The sequence below is a fragment of the Rhinopithecus bieti genome, unplaced genomic scaffold (genome assembly GCF_001698545.2).
Source record: "Rhinopithecus bieti isolate Rb0 unplaced genomic scaffold, ASM169854v2 scaffold_25288, whole genome shotgun sequence".
Classification (NCBI taxonomy): Eukaryota; Metazoa; Chordata; class Mammalia; order Primates; family Cercopithecidae; genus Rhinopithecus; species Rhinopithecus bieti.
The window spans coordinates 883,245-907,507 of record NW_016811567.1 but is presented as its reverse complement, the minus strand read 5'-3'; the positions used below and the strand labels follow the sequence as shown (position 1 = coordinate 907,507).

At 40.8% G+C, this 24,263-nt stretch overlaps 1 long non-coding RNA gene across 2 annotated transcripts in view; it reads left to right on the top strand.

Annotated features, from left to right (window-relative positions):
* LOC108543535 (uncharacterized) overlaps window positions 1-22,549 on the top strand; it is a 79,424-nt gene extending 56,875 nt beyond the window's left edge. The window contains exons 3-4 of one of the 2 annotated variants that reach the window (XR_001889601.1): window positions 7,913-7,957; window positions 21,768-22,549. This is a non-coding gene — a long non-coding RNA (uncharacterized LOC108543535). The remainder of the gene's footprint in view (window positions 1-7,912; window positions 7,958-21,767) is intronic. The other variant, XR_001889602.1, reaches the window with a different exon arrangement.
* Window positions 22,550-24,263: the final 1,714 nt, after the last annotated feature.

The window sequence follows — 24,263 nt, the reverse complement described above, 5'->3', positions numbered from 1 at the left end:
CTTGTCCAGGCTAATCCTTCTGGGTTTCAGGGAACAGCTTCACCAGATTGCTTCTTTAGCAAAAACCAGACAAAGTATGTGGAAGGAGACAGAGAACAGCACTGTCTCTCATCCTCAGCAAGGAAGAGTTGCCTCTTGCTTGCCCATGCTGAACAGCTTCCTAAAGCAGGTGTCAGCACATTCCCTGTAAAGAGTCAGATAATTAATATTTTTGGCTTTACAGACCATCTGGACCCTGCTACTACTATTCAACTCTGCCTGTGTAGCACAAAAACAACCATAGTCAATACGTAAATGATGGCTGTGGCTGCATGACAATAGAATATTATTTATGAACATTGAAATTTGCATTTATGTCATTTGCCTATGTCCCAAGATATTATTCTTCTTTTGGCCTTCTTTCAACCATTTATAAATGTAAAAACAAGTCTTAGCTCATGGTCTATACAAAATCAGTCATCGGAGTGGATTTGACCCATGGGTTGTAGTTTGCCTAACATTGCCTTGAAGTATAGTATATTAAGTAATGTGAAGAAGAGAAGTTCATCTTCATGTCTCAACTAATTATAATAACAACTCTCATTACTGAGCAGTTTATACAAGTACTCTACTAGGAGCTTTATATGTATTAGCTCATTGAATCCTTAAAATGATCCTAAGATAAATTCTAATATTGAGGCTTAGAGAAGAAAAATAACATGGCCAAGGTCACGTCGTTAAAACATGGCAGAGCTGGCTGGGCTTTGGGCTCATTTTTGTCTAATTGGAAAGTTTGTGCTCTTAGCTAATGCCACCCTAGTCTGAAATCCTGGACCTTGTTTGCAGAAAATCATCTTGTGCATTCACCACAATCTCGTTGTTTATCCTCCTTCACAGTGCTTACAGCCAGCCTCTCTTTCCCCGCTACTTTCGCTACGGGGTAAGGCAGCCAGGATCTCCTGATTCACAGGCCCTGGAAGCCACCCAGTAGACTCACCATAGAAGAATGATAATCTGAGCAAAGTCACATTTGTAACTTTATCTTTTCAAAACAAATAATTTCATAAAATATGGAAGTGGGTTGAGTAGCACTTGCAGTTTCTTTCCAAACATCAGGCTAAAAAGAGACACCTGTGTCACGTGAGGATAGATGCCGTCTCTAGACTGGACTTTGTCCTTGACTGACACAAGGGCAAACCCGAGCTCATAAACTGCTTCTCCATCTCCGTGAGCTGTCAGGACAAAGGTAAGAACTCTGCTTCTCAACTTTTTTTTTTTTTTTTTTTTAAAGGACAGAAATGTAATTCTTGAGAGGACAAGTGATTCTTAGTGGGAAAAAAATTTTATTTGGATTTTTATGTATGTGTGTGTTTCTGTATTTATGGAACTAATACACAGAATATTCTGAAATGAAAGGAAACATAAATTATAAGACTGAATTATTGTTAGGCGGTCAAGTGCCACAATTTCTGAAATTATCTTGTGACTACTTTAGTGAAAAAAATTGATGAAGCAGGCTAGGAGTGGTGGCTCATGCCAGTAATCCCAGCACTTTGGGAGGCTGACGCGGACAGATCACTTGAAGTCAGGATCAGCCTGGCCAATATGATGAAACCCTGTCTCTACTAAAAATACAAAAATTAGTTGGGTGTGGTGCCGCACACCTGCAATTCCAGCTTCTCAGAAGGCTGAGACAGGAGAATAACTTGAACCCAGGAGGCAGAGGTTGCAGTGAGCTGAGATATTGTGCCACTGCACTCCAACCTGGGTGACAGACTAAGACTCCATCTCAAAGAAATGAAAAATGATGAAGCAAATACAAAATGCTAATATTAGATTTGTGAGATGATTTGTTACTAACAAAATTTTTAAATGTCTAAAACAAATAGCATGATTGAACAAAAGATAGATTTCTTTTAAAGGACATAAATAATTTGTTTAGCTAGAATTCCAAGATAAATCAGAGGGATGGTAACCTGGATGCAATTCAGTGGAGTCTTGACAATGATTTTCCAGCTTAGATTAGCCCCGACCACAGATGATCCTTCATTTGACCATTAATTTTACTGAGCTTTAAAATAGGCTCAGTTTATCCTTGCCAGTTAAACTCACAAATCCAGGCACATATTTAAAGGAAAGTTTAGTTCAACCTTAAAGACCAGGAAAACATTTCATTGTTTTATGGAGAAAGCTGATTTGTTCTCTCCAAGTGGGAAGCCAGCCCTTTAAATAATAAAGCGGCATGCCTGCTTAACCTTGAAAAAGGTCAAGCTACTGGTGATGAAGCCCAGGCTTCAAAGGAAGAACCAGATGTCAGAATGGGAATGAAAGATTCATGTTATCTAGTGCTGATGAAGGGTTGGGGAAACTGGCACATGTGTGCCCCTTTTGTGGGAGTGTAAATTGGTACAACCTTCCTGGAGGAAAATTTAGCAACATGTAGAAGAGACTTTTGAAAAATGTCTTTGACTTAGAAATCCCACTCCTAGGAATTTACCCTAAGCAAACAGTTGGATCAATGTGCTAAGATGAACAAACAAGATGTTAATTGCCACACAGTTTAGAACACTGATAAATCTGAAGTGACTTGGACATTTAGCAATAGGAATTTGGTTAAATAATTATGCATATCTACACAGTGAAAACCATGAAGCCATTAACTAGGATAATAGGGATCTATACTTATAGATATGGAAAGATAGATGCTTCTATTTTGCTAAGTGGGAAAAAAAGTTGTGTGTCCTCTGATTCTATTTGTTAAGGGTTGGGGAGGAGTGTAGGGGAGAGAGAGAAAGAGACAGTGTGTTTATGTGTGTCCTTTACCAAAGATTTCTCAGAGGTTGAAATATGCAGGCCATTTCCATTTTTTGAGGCTTTTAGTATATACACACACACACACACACACACACATACATATATGTCATTTGCCTATGAGATATGCACTCACAGAACTTTAAGTCACACACATATATACACACACATATATATATACACACACACATATATATATGAGAAATGACAAAAGAGGGTTTAAAAATGTTTAGTCTATTATAACTATTTACATTTAAGAAATTAATGCTTTATATCATCAATGAACATTCTATATAACTAATAGGATTTATGGGTACATTTTTATTTGCAGTGTGCTATAGACTGTGTGGTCCTCTAATAGACCACAAGTTTAAAGTGGTATGATGACATGCTTCCCCTACCAACCTAATCAGAGTACCTTTTTTTTTTTTTAAATGGAGTCTCTTTTTGTCACCCAGACTGGAGTGCAATGGTGCAATCTCAGCTCACTGCAATCTCCGACCCCGGGATTTAAGTGATTCTCCTGTCTCAGGCTCCTGAGTAGCTGGGATTACAGGTGCACACCACTATGCCCAGCCAATTTTTGTAGCTTTAGTAGAGACGGGGTTTCACCATGTTGACCAGGCTGGTCTCAAACTCCTGACCTTGTGATCGGCCCACCTTGGCCTCCCAAAGTGCTGGGATTACAGGCATGAGCCATGGCACCCGGCCTCATTCGGAGCATTTCTGTACCTGGTTGTATACTCCTTTAGATATAATATCAAAAATCAAAATTTCAGCCCCTTTGGGAATGTGTGCCTGGCCTCATGTGGGCTTCCTGACACTCTTGTAATGGACTCAACATTTGTCCCAAGCTGGAGTCATTCAGTACAATGGCATAGTCCATTCCATCCAGCCCTCACGCTTCCCTCATTCCTGCTTTCTCAGACTATACCCTGACTCTCTAGTGTCACAGCTCCCAAAACATATCTGGATGCTCCTCAGAGCATTGCAACCCAGAAGCTTTTACACTGGAGAGTCCAGCCTCTATCAACCCCATGTGAGAAGTTGCCTGTTGCAGTACAGTAAGGGCCCAACGCCATACCATGGTGGTATTGCTTCTCTGTGGCAGCTTATTGTATGGACAGCCAAGGTTCTGGAAATAGTGACTTGAGAGACATGGCATGACAACAGTGTCAATAATGGGGAACAACCACAGTGCTAGGGGTAGTCAATAAACAGAACATGACTGCTGCCTTTGTCCAGGAAACTCCAGGCACAGACAGGCCACAGCTGCACTAATGTGGCATCAAACTCCAAACTAACAGCAGAAGTCATGTCAACATTTCTATGTGACTGGGAGACCAGAGCCTTTCCCAGATGCCATATTTGGATTCTTGAGCAGGCTACGCTTCAGCAATCACAGCAAGGCAGGGACAGATCCCTCACAGAGATTCCAGGACTAGTACCAGCTGAGCCAACCTAATGACACCCCTTGTTTCGCCAAATTTCCCTGTAAGCTGCACAGGAGCAGACACTGGGAACTCAGAGTTCTCAAGCAACTGCTATGGGGAAAGAAGAACAAAGGTCACCACCACAGAAGAAGTAACAAATTTATGATATACTAAAGCACCTCTATAAACTATGTGATCTAAAGGCGGCATCAGGGAGTGGTCACAACAGGCAGACAAGTCTAGCAAGTGGGACCACAAACAGGGCAGATGCTCCGGAGAACATGTTTACTTTTGAACCTTCTGTTCAGTGACATCATTGGTCCATGCAAGGCCCCTCCCTTATTTACTTATAAATTATTACACAAATTAATGTCCATTTATTTCCATCACCACCTCCATTCTCCTTTCACCACAGGCAATTATTTAAATGTGTTTAGTGTGGCTCTTTTTATTTGTATATATTTTTGCAAGACATAAGACATAATGATTTACGTGCAAAGATTTTTAACTTACATAAATGGTTGTGTTAAACATCTTGTTCTACTTATTCCACTAAGCATTAGTGTGGTTCTATGTTGCTATGTTCCGTATTGCTGTATGTATAACTAACCCATTGTTCCTAATCACTGCTTAATACCCAATTGTATGCCCCACAATACTTACCCATCTGCTTTTCCAGTGATGGAAGACACCTACAAATATTGAAATTAACATTTTTATATATGTCCTTTTATGCACTTGGGTGAGAATATCCATGGGATGTATAGCTAGGAGGCATATGGTTGGAACACTGGATATATGCATACTTAATTTGACTAAATTCTACAAGATTGCTTACCAAAATGACTGCAACAGTCTATACTTCCATGAGCACTATGCAAAGATTCCTATGTTCCCACATCCCCGGGGCAGAAACCATTTACACAAGGTAGGTCATAATAGGGAACCCTCTCCTTTCAGACTATGGACCTTTTGTGATTAGCTCCAAGGCTCACTGCCTGAGCTCACAGCACCTGAGGAAACCCTAGGAGCTGGTACTGACAATGCCCTTTGCCAGGACTCCCTAGAAGGATGAATCGATGTGCTCCACGGCTAGTCAGTTATTCAACAAATATCTATTGGGTGCCTATTAAGTGCAAAACTCTGTGTTAACAGAGAAAAATCTCCTGTGATTTGTGCCTTCTTTGTATTTAGAAATTAGTGGGGAATAAAGACATTAAGTCAAAACCTTACAAATAACCAGAAGCGTGCAATGGTGTATGAGCAAGAATTTCAGGATGCCATGGGGAGTCTTACTTAAGAATGAGGGTACCACGAGGCCAGGGCGTTTTGTTTGCTTTGTTTAATACTGTACTCCAGCTTCTAGAAAAGTACCTGACACCTAGTAGGACCTCTTAAAATGTCTTCTCATTGAATGACTAAAAGAATAGAAGGTCAGTGTTCAAGGAAGGGCTCTCCAAGACATGCTGTTTGAACCAGGACCTGGAAAATGAGCAAGGACTAGTCAGCAAGGTGGTGGTGGTGGTCTCAGAAGCACTCTCGGGTAAGGAGTTGGGGGTGGGTATATAATGACAGCAACAGCTAAACCCATCTGTGGAAATACTCTCAAATGCCACCAAAGCACATGTGCCCCAGAATGCCGACCCCTTTTCTCAACAAAGCTGTTGGGACCAAGTTCAGTCCTGAGAAGCAGGGTCATAGACAAGAAACTCTGCAGCCACAGTGCAGAAGACAATGTTTCTACAGAATCAACTGGCAATGTTTTTTCAACACTGGGGGAAAAAGAACAAGTTTGGATTTACAAGGACCTGAATTTGAGTCCTCCTATTTTGTCTTAGCTGCTAAGCAAATGTGTGCAAGTTATTTAACTTCTTTTAGTCTCCTCATGGTAAAAAAAAAAAGTGGGGATGATAATACCAACTGTATAGGGGTTTTGAAAAAATTAAATAAGATAGATTATATTATAGATAAGGTATATTACACAATAATATAAAATATATTCTAATGATAATTGCTAACTATCACTGAACATCTATTTGCTAAGCCCTTTCCTTGAATTCTCTATTGTATCTCTAACACCTCATAGGGTTGCCGTGGGCACATGAGCACTTAGAACAGTGCCTATCACAAAAAGTGCTCAAAAAGTGTTAGCTATGATCCCACAAGTGTCCGCATTTTACAGATGAGAAAACTGGGGCTTAGAGAAGTTAGGTAACTTGCCCAAATTCACATGCCTAATAAGTGGCAGAAACAGGAGCAAACACAATCTCAGCCTCCACCTTCTATGGCCAGAGTAGTGCAGGCACACAGCAGCCCTCAAAGCATGTCAGCCTCTCCTCCCATCCATGACTCTTCCCATCAACACCCCATCCCTTCCAGCTTCCTCCCTTTCGGAGTAGTTAGCAATGAGAAGCTCCATAAAGGCCTTCAAGTGTGGATAGAATTGTTAAAGAAGGCATCTAAGTGTTCCTCTGTGCACACACACACACACACGAGGAGACAGCAAGAAGGAGAAAGAACCCATAGACATTTCTGTCAGATGTGGAAGGCAGGTCGTAATTATTGTAACTGGTCCTAAACAGACACAACAGAATGCATCCAGGTTACTGCTGGGTACTCTGAATCTTGTGACAAATAGTAGTGGATTTCATAAGCTTTGTTTAAAGTTCAAGGTAATTTAAATGAAAAGATACTTGAGTCACTCCTCACTTTCCCTTGAAGAAACAGGAAAACTCCACTATGGTGTCTGACAGTTGCTACCTATTTACTCTGAAATTGGACAGAATCTAGGTTGCTGAATTATGGGTAGTCACCGGAATGTTATTTTAAACAAAATAAACTCCAGGAATAAAGAAGCTCAAGAATTCTGGGGAGAGGATAAATCACTTGAAATATACATGAAACATTTTTTTTTCTTCTTCACTCTTTGTGCAATTTATTTCCCGAGGAAGATTTCATTCAGATAGAGTAATCTGCTTCCTGAGAGAGACCAGGAATTCTCTTGGAGTCTCTTGAGGCTCTGGTGGAAGGTAGAGTGATTAAGTAACTCAGGCCAGATGAAGAGCCAGAAGTGTTCTATCCACTTTTCCCAGGCTCCCCTTCCTGTCTCTCCCCTCCCTGCAGCTCTTTGAATTTTTAACCCTAGGATTCTCTTGTAGCACATGGATTTTCAGGGAGTATACTAACCAGAGATGGAAAAGATTTATTTTACCAGATAGTCTAAATATCTTGGGCTTTCAGCCAGGCACAGAAGGTCTGACAGAGTGGAAACATGCAGACCCAGGGACAAAAACGAAATCCTCAGACACAATATGGAGTGATTCCTGACCAGATTTATGGAGGTGCCATCCATGCTCTCAGAAAAGGACTATAGGTTTGAATCTCTAAAGAAGACTCATGCTAAAGGGAAATTGCCAAGGATACACACGGAATGAAAGAAAAGAAAACGGAGGAAAATAATGGAGATGATTTAGATTGAGTATAGTTCATATTAATGAGGCACTAGGAAGGACTGAGAGAATTGCATGGGGAGTTATGAAAATAAATCTAAAATAAGATTAAATAAATAAATATGAAAGAAAGTACAGAATCTAAGGAGTTTGCATTTTATCATGAATAAAGCTATATTTCCAGCTAGGAACCGTTTTATAGAACAACTTACAAAATGAATTATTTCCATCTCTGCTTAGGACACTCCCTTTTCTCCTGAATTGCAGCTCCACCAACAATGAAAGGTATGTGTGAGTGTGTGTATGTGTGTGCTGAATTACTATCTAGATAAGTGTGTGCTATGTGTCATATCGATTTTCTGGTAATTCAACCCTAATTCCTGGCAAAGCATCCTGGGAAATTCCAGACCTATGAATGCCTCTCTGGAAGGTCACAATCAAGATCTGTCGAAATCCAACTGTATTTCAAACACTTCCTGGATTTCAAGAAACAGAGCTTCTGCGTTGCTTTTCCTAATCTTTGAGCAAGTACATTTCATTAAAGTGCTCATATTTTAAGAATTTGACCTAATCTTCTTCAAAATACTTCAGTAGGAAATGTGGCAAGTGCCACTGCTACAATTCTCCGGAGGTTAAAGAGAATGCACTCAATCAATTAGTGGTGAAAGTGGACATAAATCCCGAATTCACGACCCACAGTTTAGTGAGGAGTCCATCACATGTGATCATTTACTTGCCTCTAGAAATCAGAAATAACCTGATTTTGCTTCAGTTAACTTTGCAAAAAGTTTACTTCCCTTAACTTTCAAAACTGTTTTCTTTGACAAAAATGACAGGGCACTATACTTGCATTTTTTTTTTCTTTTTTCACACAGCACCAAATTATTCAGGCAATTCAGCAAAGAAAAAAGATAATCGAATTCAGCTGGCATTAAATAAGTACACGCAAGCTAAATTTCAGTTAGCTGCAACCAGTTTTTCTTTCACCTGAGTACTCTCCTTTGCCCCGTGTCTACAACAGTGTTTTCTTTTTGTTCATTTAGGCTACGGTTAATGAATATTAATAATAGTACTAATACTATGGCTAAAAGGTAATAATATGAGCATGAGCCCATTTAGACTCTTTGCTTATAGAAATTGGTGTTATTCATGGATACGGGGAAGGGAATATCACACACCAGGGCCTGTTGGGGGGGTGGGGGGCTAGGGGAGAGATAGCATTAGGAGAAATACCTAATGTAGGTGACGGGTTGATGGGTGCAGCAAACTACCATGGTACGTGTATACCTATGTAACAAACCTGCACATTCTGCACATGTATCCCAGAACTTAAATTTAAAGATAAAAAAAGAGAAATTGGTGTTATTATCATTCCCACTTTACAGATGAGGAAATAGGCTTAGAGTACGTTAAGTAAATCGTGCAATGTCACAACACTGCTAATGAAAGTGGAAGAACGGAGTCCAAAATTCAAATCTTTATGGTAAGCTCAAAAGCTGACCTCTTGCAAACTCTTCCCTCTAATTAAACTGTTCATTGAACTATGATCCCTCTCATGCTTATCTACATTTCAGTAAGGACTTTGTAAGAGTGTAAACTCCATGAGGGTAGAAACTTGGTTTATGTTGTTCAGAACGGCATCCCTGTGCCTAGGAGGTAGTAGGTGTCCCATAATCAGGGCCGACTTTGTGGGTCTGTGAGCAGCACAGTGAAACAGGGCCTCCAGTCAGAAGGGCTTCCCACTTGGATTCAATGCTCTGCATTGCTGTCTTCAGATTCTTAACATTTTATCTTTGAATTGTGTGTAGATGAAGTCTGATGGGACTATGGAGCACAGGTGGGCACCCGGAGTCTCTGCTCACGAGGGGCCCCACCTCCCACCTCTTCGGTGCCCATCACCACCTGGGTTCTTGGCTGCTTACCCCTTACCCATGGTGCCCTGCGTGGCAAGCAGGTCTTGTGGGGAGGGGACAGGACTCTGACTCTGGCCAGAGTCTGGGCATGGGAGAGGGAAGGGCTGAGGTTGGGTGTGTGTTCCCTGTGGCATCTCAGGGAGGGAGTGGTGGCCACAGACCCACCCTGGATTGACAGCTCCACAGCGCACTCAGCGGGTGGTTCAGGAAGTGCAAGCCTCTCACCCATGCTTGAGCCAGGTGCCAAGTGCATTCTGGTTCAGGAGCTGCATGCCTTGGAGGACTAACCTGTCCCCAGCCAGGGCAGGACATATCAGGCATGGTAAAATTTTAATATTTTGTAGTTAGAAAGAATGAGTAAGCCCTAATATTTGATAACACAACAGGGTGATTACAATTAATAATAATTTAATTGTACATTTAAAAATAACTAAAAGAGCATAATTGGATTGTTTCTAACACAAAGGATAAATGCTTGAGGGTATGGAGACCCCATTTTCCATGATGTGATTATTACACATTACATGCCAGGGCCTGTCTCATGTAGCAAAGTATCTCATGTACCCCATAAAATATACATCTGCTATGTACCCACAATGTTTTTTATTTTTAAAAGTTTAACATTTCAGTACCAAAACAGAATTTTTTCATGCTTTTTGGATGGGGGGGCACATATTTTCATTTTGCAAAGGACTCTACATATTATGTAGCTGATCTTGTCGATAATTATGTGTTAGATTAATAATTTGGACTCTTAGAGATCAAAACTTATAGTTCTCAATGGAAAAAGGTACTAAGATCCAAGGCACTCGGATCCAGAATCTTAGGCTGGAAAGTGTGCCTTTAGATGATATTCAAGGAAAAATGTATAAGAATGTATTATACACCCAAGAACTTCTTAACAATCAGCACTAGAATGGGCCACCTAGGGACATCTAAGTGAAATCTCCCACATGAGAACTGTGACATCAATAGACAAAGCTGGCCATTTTTTTGTTTAGCCAATCAAGTTTTTAAAAGAATCAGTCTGGTTGCTTTGATATGGATGTGCCAGTTTCAGCCAGGCCCACTTCCTAGAGCTCCCTCTTATCTCGCGTTTGGCAGCTCTCCCATTGGCTCACACTTACACATGTGAAAACTGGCCCCTGAACTATTTGTGTTTTACTCCTGTTCTGAGCATCACATGTAGGACAATTGGTCATCTTCCTTTCGGGGTTCTATGAATATGGTAACAAAGAGCATTCATAAATACCATAGCACCATGATGTCTCTGAGAGGAATAATTTTTATGAGGTGTGATTTTTTTACATTCCTCTCTCCCCTACTGGACTGTAGACTTTTTTTTAATGGCACATATATTAGTCATGGCAGTCTAACTGCTAAAACAATTAAGCCTAAAATCTCGGTGACTTAGCCCAATAAAGGTGTGTGTGTGTGTGTGTGTGTGTGTTTCACACGTCATAGTCCAATGGGAGTCAGTTAGGAGTCATTTACTCCACACAGTCATTCAGGGTTCCAGGGTTCTAGGATCTTCCGTTGGGTGATTTCCTCATCCCTGAGGACCTTGGAATCTTCTACTAGTTCATCAGCATTTGGCGGGCAGATGAGGAAAAAGAGAGCCCACAGAGGACTGTGACAGAGATGTTGATAAGTCAAGCCTGGAAACGACAGACATCATTTCTACCTCTGCTCTACTGACTCTGCCATATTACCCAACATAATTGTAGGGGAGGTTGCCAGCCCTCATAAACTTTACCTTCCAGTGAAGTCCTTACTGAAATTCAGGTTGGCACAGAACTTAGGGAATGTCAGCTAATGGTATACTTTTGATCCTACTACCTAATGTGAACTCTGCTCTACCTTAAGTGTGAATCCTGCTCTGCAACTTTACTAGCCATGTAACCTTGGCCAACTTAACCTTCTCTTAGCCTGTTTCCATCTAGTTGTGTGCCTGGAAAGAACAGGAAGCACAATTTGGTGCTGCATTGATATTGTCTCTGTTGCACCAAAGATCATATGTTATTTTCTTTGTATATGTAATGGCTGGCACCTAGGAAGTATTCAATAAATATTTGACATGTGAATAAAATAAATGAGGTAGGTAATCGAGATGGGCTCAATTCTTGTAGCAAAAGGAAAGTTGTAATCTGGGTAGATTTGAAATGAAAGAAGGAATCTTATTTGGGCAAAATGAGAATTCAAGGAGTTGACTAGATTTCTTGATTCATGTTTGCCTCTTATTCAGTGACTAAGTGGGTAACGTGTGGGCAAAGTCAATCTTCTCTACCTCATTTACTTTTTATCTTTCAGTGAATTTCTTCTTTCCCTATTGGATTCGTTTCTGCTTATATTTCTCCATCTTCTAAAGAATGTGCCGAAGGTTTTCCACATTCTGATTTTGCTTTTGCTGTGGTGTCATCAATTGCCTTAAAAAACACTTCCACCCTGTAAGTCATTAGGGGCTTAACAGAGTGTAATGAACTTCAGTTTGGCTTTAGAACAAAACAAATGCCACACAGACATAACTTCAATGACATATCTTCCATAAAACAAGTGGTCCCCTAAACAGAGAGAATACAAATGCCATACCTATTATTATAGTAGTAGATATTCATCTCCATTCAAAAACTTCAGTGTGCCAGAATTATTCCCTTGGCATTTCCTTATTTCCTTTAAGTTAACTTTATTTTATTTAGGCTCCCGTTTTGCCTGGCTGGTGGAAAGAGCCTGAATCTGCTTGCAAGATAAGACCAGAAAGCAAGACAATTCTTGGGACCCAGAACCAGGAGAAAAATCTCTAATCTCTAGTTTGTCCCAGTTCCTCCTGAGTTTCTTGTTGCCCAAAAATAAGTCCAGAGGCTCTGGGCTTCCCTGTCATGCCTGTGGGTAAGGTGTCTTTGCCTGCACTCAGTACTTCAGTGGTGTAGCCTCCCAAAGACACTACCTGGTCATCCCATCTGAGGTCTTGCCCTACACAGAGAGGTTCAGGGAGCCAAGGTTGGGTGTTATTGTTGGTAAAGAGTACAATCAGTGACTACTAGTAAGGTTCGGTGCTGCTGCCTTGATCTGTGCTAAGATGCCATCAGTTTTATGCAGGTTGTTTTTGCAACGTCATTGTGAATGTCAACCCAGTAACTATCTATAGGAAGACCTCAGCTAAATTAATCTTGTTGAGGGATACTTTAGGAAGACAAATTCAATAGCACCAACTTTAAGCTCACACCATGGTGAGAAGGAGTCTGGGTAAAAGCTATATAATGTTAAAGCAGGGAAATCCAATGTTGATTAGAATGGGGTAAGCACAAGCCCAGAATACAACAATAAGCCTAAAGAACATTGAACCCAACACTCTGGTAGATCCCTCCAGTTCAATACTCCCACTTGCTTTTCTACTTGCTTTTGTGCTCTATCTCTTTAACCTGTCATAATTATATTTACATAGTTATATTACATTATTGTTACCTAATCTAATTATAGTTGTCAGAGCTCTAAACGTGGAGGTAACAGGAACAGATTTCAGAAATTCAGACCTTACTTCAGCCAGAAAATACATGTGACCAATTCATAAAGAGTTAAACTTGCATTTCTCAATGATGTTGGAGTTTAATATTTACCACGTGTTGTGTAAAAGTCCAACTAAGAAATTAGATTTCACACCCTAGATCACTTGGTAATAGTAATAACAGCAGCACCTTATCTATGCAGAAAGCAACTACACACCCGCCAGTTTGATCATCACCACAGCTCAGTGTAATGGAGATAAAATGGATTACTATTGGTCACATTTTGCAGAAGAGAACAATTTCCAATTTTGAGAAATTATGTGATTTACTGAAAGTCACATATTTAAGTGGCAGAAATGAAATAATAACCCAGGCCATTGTCTAAAAGCCTTTAATCCTCCCTCTTCTCTTTTTATGCATCTTGACTCTATTAAATTATATTGTTTTATTTTCCCATTTGCTCAAGGACAACATCTTAGATGAACATCTGGATATAATATCCTTTCCATAAACTTCAGAATTTGTTCATTTAAATGAAGAATTTTTGTCAATAGTTAACCCCTTGGACTGCCTCTCAGGAATGAAAAGGCAGGACAGTAAAGGTTTTGAAGGAATGATTTTTAGTAGCCAGGGAATAGGAGTTACTTTATGTCATTCTACAAAATGAATCATTTGCAGTCAAGATAAACCACTGGAGCAAACTTTACCTGTACAGAAAGGAGGATTCTGTCACTTAGGTTGCATATTTTTGTTATAATCCTGACTAGTCATCAACAGAATGGAGAAGACCCAGGAATCAAGGATCCCAATGTATTTACAAGGCTAGGCAAAGACCTAGAGTGTGAGTATAGGATGGAGGCCAAGGAAATATCAGTCCTCTGATGGAGGACGAGGTCAGAAGGGCAATGCATGAACTCAAAGGGAGGTCTAAAAACAGGCTATGTTCATGGAGATTGGACAACTGCCTAACAAGATTAAGTGGCACAACAGAAAAATAGCTCAAGTCAAGATCTTTGTCTTGAGCTCCTTATACACTATTAGGGAAGACATGACAGAGCTAGTAGGTGTTGTAGCCAGGATTGCAGCCTCAGCAATCTGGCTCCAGAGTCCCCAGGCACTTAACAGTTCAAGGCATAACTGGTAAGGACCTTAGTTGAGGAGCCAACTGAGTAGTTGTTGGGAGTAGAGGAAGGGAGGGAGACAGACAGAAATCATTTGCTGGGAGGGAATAAGGAAAGCTTCTGGGAACGACAAAGGCTTCACAGAAAGATGTATTTACACTAGGCTTGGAGATTGAGAACATTTTTGATATATGGAGACTAGAATGTGAATGATGGGGGAAAACCCCACCCAAAATGGTTAAGGCAAAATGGAAATATTTTGGCTTATATGCCTGCACAATCTAGTGGGAGTAGCTCTGACTTTGAGCTGAGCTTGATCAGGGCTGTCCAACTGCATCTTCAGGACTTGGTTTCTCACTCTCTCAGATCTGCTTTAGGCCATGCTGGTACCTTCTTCAGGCCCATCCTCTGTTCTTAGCATCAAGATGGGTGCCACAATCCAATGGCTGGGTGGACATCTCCAGGACTGCATTCTTAACCATTGCAACAGCCTTCCTCTTGGCAAAGAAGCTTAGACTATATCCTGAGATGAGATTTGTGTGGAAATAATAAAGCAATTGCCTGTATGTTTCTGTACCTCAATATGAGAATGTTTATATTCAGTAGTCTAAATTCACCTTCACATTTGCCCCAGCCTCCAGTTACTATGGCCTCTATGGGTATATGGATTGGTAGGAACTGAACCTTTTTGATCAGGCATCAATCTACAAATGGCTCATCAACCACAAATGTTTCCAACAACCCCTGTCCCAAGAGAAAACACAGTTAGAGCCATTAAATGGGAAACCAAAGATCTGTCAATGAACTCTGAGAGTGCTCTATTTACAAGGAAAATGAACTAATCTGAACCCATAATAAATTACAGGCAAAATAATAGAGCCAGTTTCTTGAGAATTTAGATTTCATGAATTACAAAAGGAAGGAAGAATTCTGTAACTAGTTTCAGAATTCTTGGAATTATTTTATATATACGGCTTACTTAGTAAAGCCAAATTAGTCAACCTTGAGGTTTTTCGAGGCCCTAATTGTTTTTCTCCAGTTGTGTATTAGATTTTGTTTCATCTACAGGGAGGAGCACCAATCTACCAACACTTACTTATTCTACAAATAGGGAGCCACATAAATGTGCAAGGACACTGCCTTGCTGAAAACAGTCCCTGCCCTCTGGTGAGAATAAACAAAGGAGGAAAGAATAACTACTCACTATGGAACCACGGTAAACAGTAGCATCAGAGGCTTAATTCAGAATTTCAGAACATGCCTTTCTTCTTATTGTAATAAGAGCCTGTCATCTGGCACTATATGATGAGTTCCTTTAAATGATGACCAAACAGAATCTAGGATCCAATTCCTGAACAAACTGGTATTTTTCTTAATCTAACAATTAGAATCAGAATTCATCTGTAATCCTGGCTGTTTCAGGATTTCTGCCACCATTTTGTCCGTGAAGAGTTTCAGGGACAGTAATGACTGAGAATGCTGGCTCTGGGCTCTGGAGACCTGGATTTGATTCCCAGCTCCACAACTTACCAGTTGTATAAACGTAAAAGGTATCTTACCTCACCGAGTCTCAGTTTATCCAATATAAAATGGAGGTTGTGATAGTGCCCAATGTATAGGCTATTGTGTTAGGGTTATTAATTAATATGGAAGGAATCTGACTATGCCATCTCAGAATCTGCCACTTTGGCATAAAGATTATTTTGAGCTGAAGGCAATCAAGAAACAGTAGATGAAAGAAAAAGTTCTCTATGTTCCCCATTTTTCTAAAAGTGGGGAATAAAATTCCCTTTATGAAGTCGTCCTCCTCTCCCTCTCTCATACCAGGAAAGGCAGAACAACTTTTAATCACCAGACGACTCTAGACTTCTACCTGTTCTGAGACACGGGAGAGGAATCTGCATAACCAACCTTGCTAAGACAACCTGTCCTTCATTAGCTTCCCCCACACATTTACCTTCCCCATATTTACTACCCAGAGAAGCACAAACCCCTTTTCTTTCTTTCTGGTTACGTCTCCACAATTTATCCCTCTTTTACAAAATGATTATTAGTATATAAGCTTCCAGGTTTGACTGCCCCTTTGGAGTTTTCACCTCATTTCTGTAAGGCCCCTAAATGCATATGAAATAAACCTTTTCTCCTGCTAATTTGTCAGTTTATTTTCAAGGGTCGCAGCCACTGAAACTAAAAGTAGAGGAAAAAGCTTTTTTATCCTCCCTGACAAGTATCACATATTCAAAAATCTTTACTTATATCTTTGCATAGTACCTGGTCAATCAATGTTGGTGGTTCCTTCATGCTCGAGAAATACAGAATGTTGGAAGGTACAAACATTATCCTAGATTCACTTCTGGTGGATGTCATTTTTCCCAAAGGTGGCTTCTCAATTATCTCTGTCTATAAAGCAAATTATTATCATCTTTTTCATAATATTATTCATATTTAACATTTATTGGGAGCTTAGTGTTTGCCAAGCCACTAGTGTAAAGTAGACACTATTACTATGCCTATTTTTCAGATGAAGAAACCAAGATTCAGAAATGTAAAATAACTTCCCCAAGATTACAGAGCTTGAGTAGTTAACTGTTACGTTATACTGCCTCCCTAGTGATAGAGTTGAAGGTGGATATAGAAGAAATGATAAGAAAGGAAGTGAAGGAAAATAATTCATAGAAATGGTATCTTGTTGAATGATACCTTACATATAACAGATATTTAAATACTGGTTGAATAAATGATTGACATAAAATAAAATGGAATGAACAGCCAAGGAGGCCAGTCCTTCCCCTGGCCACACGTCTTCAGCCATTTCAATATTATCAGAAAGAGCCAACCTTTCATCTCACCCAGAACTCTGCAAATATTGATTTCCCATCCTTTTACTTTAAGGCATCACCTATCAAGGAATTGCATGAAATTGCTCTGTGTCGTTTTGCTTTATGCTTTCCTCTTCCTCCCCTCCAACGCCCCTTTATAACATATATGATAGACCAGCTGGCTGTATAGATGAAAATCCTTTTCTGTGCCACAGTTAATGCAGCTCTGTGGCTTTGTTCTGTAAGCTAGGCTGGATGGAGTGTGTGTGCAGAGAAATCTCTTGAAACAAAATGTGGTCGCTTTTGCAACCATTTTGCCCCAAAGCACATTTATAAGCAAGTGAATTCCACTTTGTTCCTTTCAAATTCTTGTTTCCATGAGCCAAGCACAAAACTCTGGAAGACTCGATCATTTTAAAGTTATTTGAATATCATTTGCTGACACTGTGCACGAATTTTCCTGGGCTAAATAGTTCAGGTTCATTCGGATTAAGGACTTTCATTAGCAGTTCAGTAAAGCCTTTTCTGTCTTTGACCCTGTAATTAAGAGTCTGTGACTCTGGACTGGCATCTGAGAAAGCTTTACAAATGTTAATAGAGAGTCCCAGAATTACTCTCAGTTCTCTGGAGAGTGATTTCAGACAAGATACTTTTTTGTTTATGGTCCACAGGCTTGAGTCAGATCCCCCTTAGACTACAATTGGGCAAAATAAATTCTGTTAGAAACAATTGCAGTTTTTGATAGCGGAGGTAGAGAGGTCATCCCAAGAGGTAATATGGTCACTCCTGCATGTCTTTGGAGTGGGGAAGGGGAAATCAAGTGGGCAGTATCATTGTTAGAGCTGAGCAACCAGGTCCCTTGCCTTGAGCCCCAACCTGGCTTTGCTCTGGCTAATCTCCTCTCCACAGGGTGAAAAGTCCATAGAGCCAAAAAGATTTGTCCACCCTCAGGTCGAGCCCTCACCCCCAAACCATCCTCGCCAAATGGCCTGTAGTGAGTGCCAGCTCCTGCTTGGCCCTCCTAGGGTCTTTCCTCCCAAGGGCAGCCATTGCCATATATGGACCCCTAGAGCCAAGAGGTGGTCAATGGGTGGCTTTTGGGCAGGCAGGAACTAGGACAGAGCTTGGACTGGTGGCTGGAGGTCTTCATGCATGCTCTCAAACCCCTGATGTAAAGGTTAGAGCCATCAGTGGAAAAAGAAAAAGGATGAGACACAGGCCTGACCTTTTCATTTGCATTTTTATCTGGGGCTCTGCAAATGCAGAAACAGACCCGCAGGGAGAAAAGGGAGTAAGTTAGTTGGATCACCTCAAATTTGAAAGCTAATTTGATTTTGTTAGTACACCAGAACATGCCAGTTCTCTGATGACTGGGCTCATGCAGGTCCACATCTCTAGAATGTGGTACCCAAACCAAAATCTAGTTCATTCACAGTGAGAACCAAAGCTACCAAGCTGATTGGGATGTTCATGTCAGTTGATGAAATACCTGCTCCCTATAGAAACTGTATATGGAAAGCCAGATTACAACATGAAGTTTTCCTAACAAATACAGATTAAGGGCAAGTAGAGTTAAAAGCAAGATCCATGCATCAGATTGATATGCTGAGATATCAATCTCCAGGTTTATTGATACATCTGCTAAGTGGACCCAATGCTTATAATGCCAGCTTATTAACATCTTCTCATAAGAACAACGCTGAACACTCACAAATTTTTGATCTTTGGATCTTCTGTATACCATTTCCATTTGGTTTATGTATCACAAATTCTATCTTGAAATATATTAATTCCAATAATTAGCCAAACATTTCTTTTTCCATTTATTCAAGATTTGAATACACGTCTAGGATTTGCTTTTTCTACTTGTAAATCATTGCCTTTAAAGTAAAAGTTTTAAGAAGAAAATCCTAATCCATGCTCTAATGGACTAAATACCAGTAACAAGTCTGGAAGAAAGTCTAGGAGTCTCCCTTCATTGACCATAAGAAGCCTGACAATTTTGTAAATATTTTGAGTATTATTCCCATCCCTAGAGGCATAAAACAGGAAAACTGAAACAGGGACTTCAGTTTTATTAAAATTACTTACCAGCATTTTCTATTCATATTCTTGGCTTATGATCTAGTGAACTTGCTTTATTATAAATGATGTTTTTTTCCATATCCAGAGTTTGAAAGTAAAAATGCAACAGGGATGGTCTTCTCCAAGCTTCCCATCACCCCATCCCTGCCAATACTTTCATCTTTTATTACCTCTTCTATTTCTCTAGCCACAAAGAATCAGAAAAAGAAGGATTCTGGAGTGGTTCTCGTTCTCATAGACAGGAATTAAAAATAAAGTCTAGCAAATAACATTTCTCAAGCAATGTCTTCTCATATATCCCCATCTCAAAGTTTAATATTGCTCTGATGTGTGTACTCAAGGTCTTAATAGAAGCAGAGACGGTTAAATAAAAATCCAGAGAAGACCAGTGTGTGTGTGTGTGTTTGCACTTGCTTTGATTCCTTTTGTGCTTGGTTCTTCCTTTGTGTGTGTGTGTGTGTGTGTGTGCGCGCGCGTGTGCTTTGATTCCCTTTGAGCTTGAGTCTTCTGAGGATCTGCAGTACAGGCTGGAGTGAAACTGCTGGCAGGCATTTGACTTTTCTCAACTAGTGACAAGAAAAAGACAAGAGGACACAGCCAAAGGGGGTCCAATGGCTAAACATGTGGTGGGTGATTCCAAGTTTTGCGAGTCAAATACTGTATTTCTGAATGAAATCAATTTCTAGGTTGCACAAATGTTCATGGCCTATTTACAAAGAAAATAGAAACCTCAACTGTGATTCTAAAGACAAAGGTTTTCAAGTCTTGTTGAAATAGAGCCACATAATGAGCAGGAGGGGCAGCTGCTAACTAATGCCCCACCCCCGGCCCAGGGTAACCAAATTCCTTGCTGTTCTTGAGGACAGAAATGCCAATAACGCTAAGTTCAGCCAGGTGAACTATGCTGATTGTCAAACCAACAGTCGCTGGGTGGGGTTGGAAACTCAGACCTGGGAAGAGCATCACTTAACTTGGTGCCCACATCCACCCGATGGTAAGATTCTATAGCACACAACATCTAAAGATCTCAGAAAACTCTTTCTAGACAATCCCATGATCAAGCTTGTCTCTTGCCTTTAATTATGTTGCTCTTCCTTCTTGCCATCTCTAAACCTTACTTATGAATCTTGGGCTATGGTGGTGCCTCACATTCTGCTGCTCAGTGGGGTTGGGTAGATGCCAGAGGGAATCAATCTAGAACATGCTACCAGAAGAGGTGCAGGTAGTGCAGACATCCACCAACCACAGTGCCTGGCAAATTCTGGTCATCAGCCTAGTGAAGTAATTGTGCCTGATGAAAAATGTTTCAACAGCAGCAGGAAACAGAGCCCAGAAAATAATAACAACCATAACAAGTATTTACAGAAAATATAATCATACTGCTAAGCTCAGCTATGAATAATATTTATAAAGTCAGAATAATGAAAACACAAAACATGAATTGTTAGAAAATTTTCATATAACTATATTGGAGGATGGGGTAGGAGGTAGACGAGCTAAAATCCTCATTTACTTCAATATCTAAAATTGATAAACAATAGCAGCGTATGCATATTATTTAGAACTATGGAGCTGGTGCAAGAATAAAGAGCTGAAACAGTAGAAAATAGCTATCAATGGGCCGGAAGCAGTGGTTCACGCCTGTAATCCCAGCACTTTGGGAGGCCGAGGCGGGCGGATCACAAGGTCAGCAGATCAAGACCATCCTGTCTAACACAGTGAAACCCCGTCTCTACTAAAAACACAAAAAATTAGCCAGGCATGGCGGCGAGCGCCTGTAGTCCCAGTTACTCTGGAGGCTGAGGCAGGAGAATGGCGTGAACCCAGGAGGTGGAGCTTGCAGTGAGCCGAGATCACGCCACAGCATTCCACCCTGGGTGAGAGTGCCAGACTCCGTCTCAAAAACAAAAGAAAAAAAGAAAAGAAAAGAAAATAGCTATCAGTGGAGAGTGGAAGGGTATGCATGAGAGAACTATAGTTTCATCAATAAGATTACTAGTCCTATTCAACCTCTGAAACCATGTGTATGCATTCCTCTGATAAAAAAACTTTTTTAAGTTGAACATTGTCCAGTTCCACAAATCAATACATTGGGAAGTTAATATTACAAATGTCGTATTTCTTGTCTAAAAGCAAAGAACCATAATGTCTTCTATCTTGCATACCTTGCAATTTGGAGTCCTTTATCCCATGCAATCCCAAAACACTGTATCTGGGGCAGCAAATTACCATGGACTAGAGTAAATATAAAAGTTTATTCTTAACATTTTCGGGTTTTCTGCACACACAGGCTTCACACACAGGAGGTATTATAATAGTATTATTGATAGTATTGTTGAAGGAGGAAGATGTGTAATAATATCAAAATAATTTGCAGGAAGATTCGAACATTTGTAATAAAAAGCTTAGTTATTAAGAGAAGATACTCCTTAAATTGCCAGCAATCACCATAAATTTATGTTCTAAATGAAGACAAAAATACAAAGTAGCAAAATATTGAGCAACTCTTGGTTTTTAAAGACAGGTAATAAATAGCCCGTTAAGGGCTTGCACAATTCCTCTCTCAAATTCATTTGCACTTTTTATCGTTTGCACATACTTCACTTCATATAAGTAATAAAAGATTTTTATTTCTCTCTGTGTTTATCCTTTAGTTACACATCAGATGCCTTACCTGAAACTACAGGTACAAGAAGAGGTTTCTCCAAACAAAAGCACCGAAGCTCAGAGCCGGAGGGTTCTCTGAAGACAAAGGTTTTCAAGTCTTGTTGAAATAGAGCCACATAATGAGCAGGAGGGGCAGCTGCTAACTAGTGCCCCACCCCCAGCCCATGGTAACCAAATTCCTTGCTGTTCTTGAGGACAGAAATGCCAATAACGCTAAGTTCAGCCAGGTGAACTATGCTGATTGTCAAACCAACAATCTCTGGGTAGGGTTGGAAACTCAGACCTGGGAAGAGCATCAGTAAGCCCTGGGGCTTAAGAGCACTCCTGACCTCCAGACCCACCTCTTTAGCCAATCTAGGGCACTTAAGGCTCAGCTTAAGGCTATTTGTCTTTCATTCCACACTCCCAGGATCCTTCTGGGACAAATGGGAAAAGAAGATAAAGTTAGATGGCTACTAGGGTCAATGGAGTTAAAGGCAATGCTGCCGTTGGAACTGTCGGAAATATCAGAGAACAATTGCAGATCAAGAGTGGCAGTGAGTGTGGAGACATACACTCACACTTACCATAATAGAATAGAAACCAGAGGGTTTGTGTTCGGTTGTCAGCTCTACTACTTCTCAGCTTAACTTAACAACACTTGCCTAGTCACCAACTAGTAAATATCTGCTACGTAGTGAAAGCTCCATAATTGTTGGTTAATGAATGTTTAAATCACTTGAGCTTTTTGGGACTACTCTGGCTCCATATTAAAAGTAAGGAGACTTGCCAGGTGCAGTGGCTCATTCCTGTAATCCCAGCACTTTGGAAGGCCCAGGTGGGTGGATCACTTGAGCTCAGGAGTTTGAGACCAGTCTGGGCAACTCAGCAAAACCCCATCTCCACCAAAATCACAAAAATTACCCAGCACACACCTCTGGTCCCAGCTACTAAGGAGGCTGAGGTGGGAGAATCACTGGAGCCTGGGAAGTCAAGGCTACAGTGAGCCAAGATCCGGCCACTGCACTCTAGCCTGGGTGACAGAGTGAGATCCTGTCTCAAAAACTAAAAATGAGGAGATTGGACTATCTGATTGGTAATAAGGATAGGCACTGATACTTATTGAACACTTAATATATGTGGGGGACTGTTGTGAATTAATAAAATGTATTGTCACAAAAAAACACGTTATCTCCTTTTAACATAAAAGGAAATCAAAGCACAGAGAGGTTGGGTAACTAGCCCCACATCACACATTTGGTCAGGCAGAACCAGGATTCAAAACTCCAGAATCCATGTGTTTTTCCACTATGTTTTTGTCAACTTCCAGCTTATGCTATTATAATTGTAATGTAATGGGGAGCCGAGCAAGAAGACACGAGGCAGATGAGAACAGAGGTAGCCTTTATTGGGCTCGCGGGCGAGGTTCACCGGTCCCCCTAGGAGGAGCGCCAAGGAAGTCGTGCTAGGGGCGGGTATCTGGGGGGCCTTTTATAGGGTGAGGTAGGCGGGGTTTGTAGGTTTCCGTTTCTGAGGAATGATGTGTCCAGGAGCTTCGCAGAGCGGGGGTTTTTTGGCGGGCGTGGGGTTTTCTCGCGCGGTGAGAGTCTTAGCAGGAAGTGAAGGGCGGGGAGTCCTAACAAAGGGCCTGCCATGCCGGGTGATACCGCCATGTTGGGTCTAGATTCCTGCCTAACAATAATGACTCCCACTTTGTTACCTGATCATTATCAATGAGATGTTTAATCTTTTACTCTGACTCTATATATACTGCCTGTATTACTTCCCAGAGATTAGTCCTCTGTGTATCCGTCAATACTCGAGCCTTCAAACATTGATGAAAAACGTGTATTTATAATTCAAATAAGAGAAAGTAGGCATTTTATACCTATTTGTGGAAGTATAAAGTGGAGAGGGACAGCAAGTATGTTGGATGACAATTACCACCTAAACAGACTGACAAGCAACATAAAAGAACCCATCTAACAAGATATGAGGAATGAGGGAAAAATGCAGTGGTGTGCTGATGAACAAGCTCTCTGAAAACAAAAACCCTGATTTGGAGCATCTCCCTGAGAAGCATTATGGGCCAAGATGTACGTGGAGGAGGCACAGTTGTGTGGGAGAAAAATCACAGGACTTGGATTCAGATGTCTGAGCGAAAGTCATACCTGCGGTGCAACCCTAAGCAAGTCTGTTTACCTCATGGAACTTGCCTCTACTGCTGGAAGTGGGGATGTGTCAAGTACCTCACAGGCTTGTCATGAGGACTGAGTGAGATGATATAGATGATATGCCAAACTGGAAAATCCTGCTCCTCAGGGTGTGTCTCATGCCAGCAGCATCAACAGCATCCAGGACTTTGTTGGAAAGGCACATTCTCAGGCCCCACCCCAGACCCACTGAAATAGAGTCTGCGTTTCCACAAGATCACCAGGTGATTGTGTGCACATTAACATTTGAGAAGCTCTGTGCTAAAGAGCCAAACAAATGCAGTGTGTTGG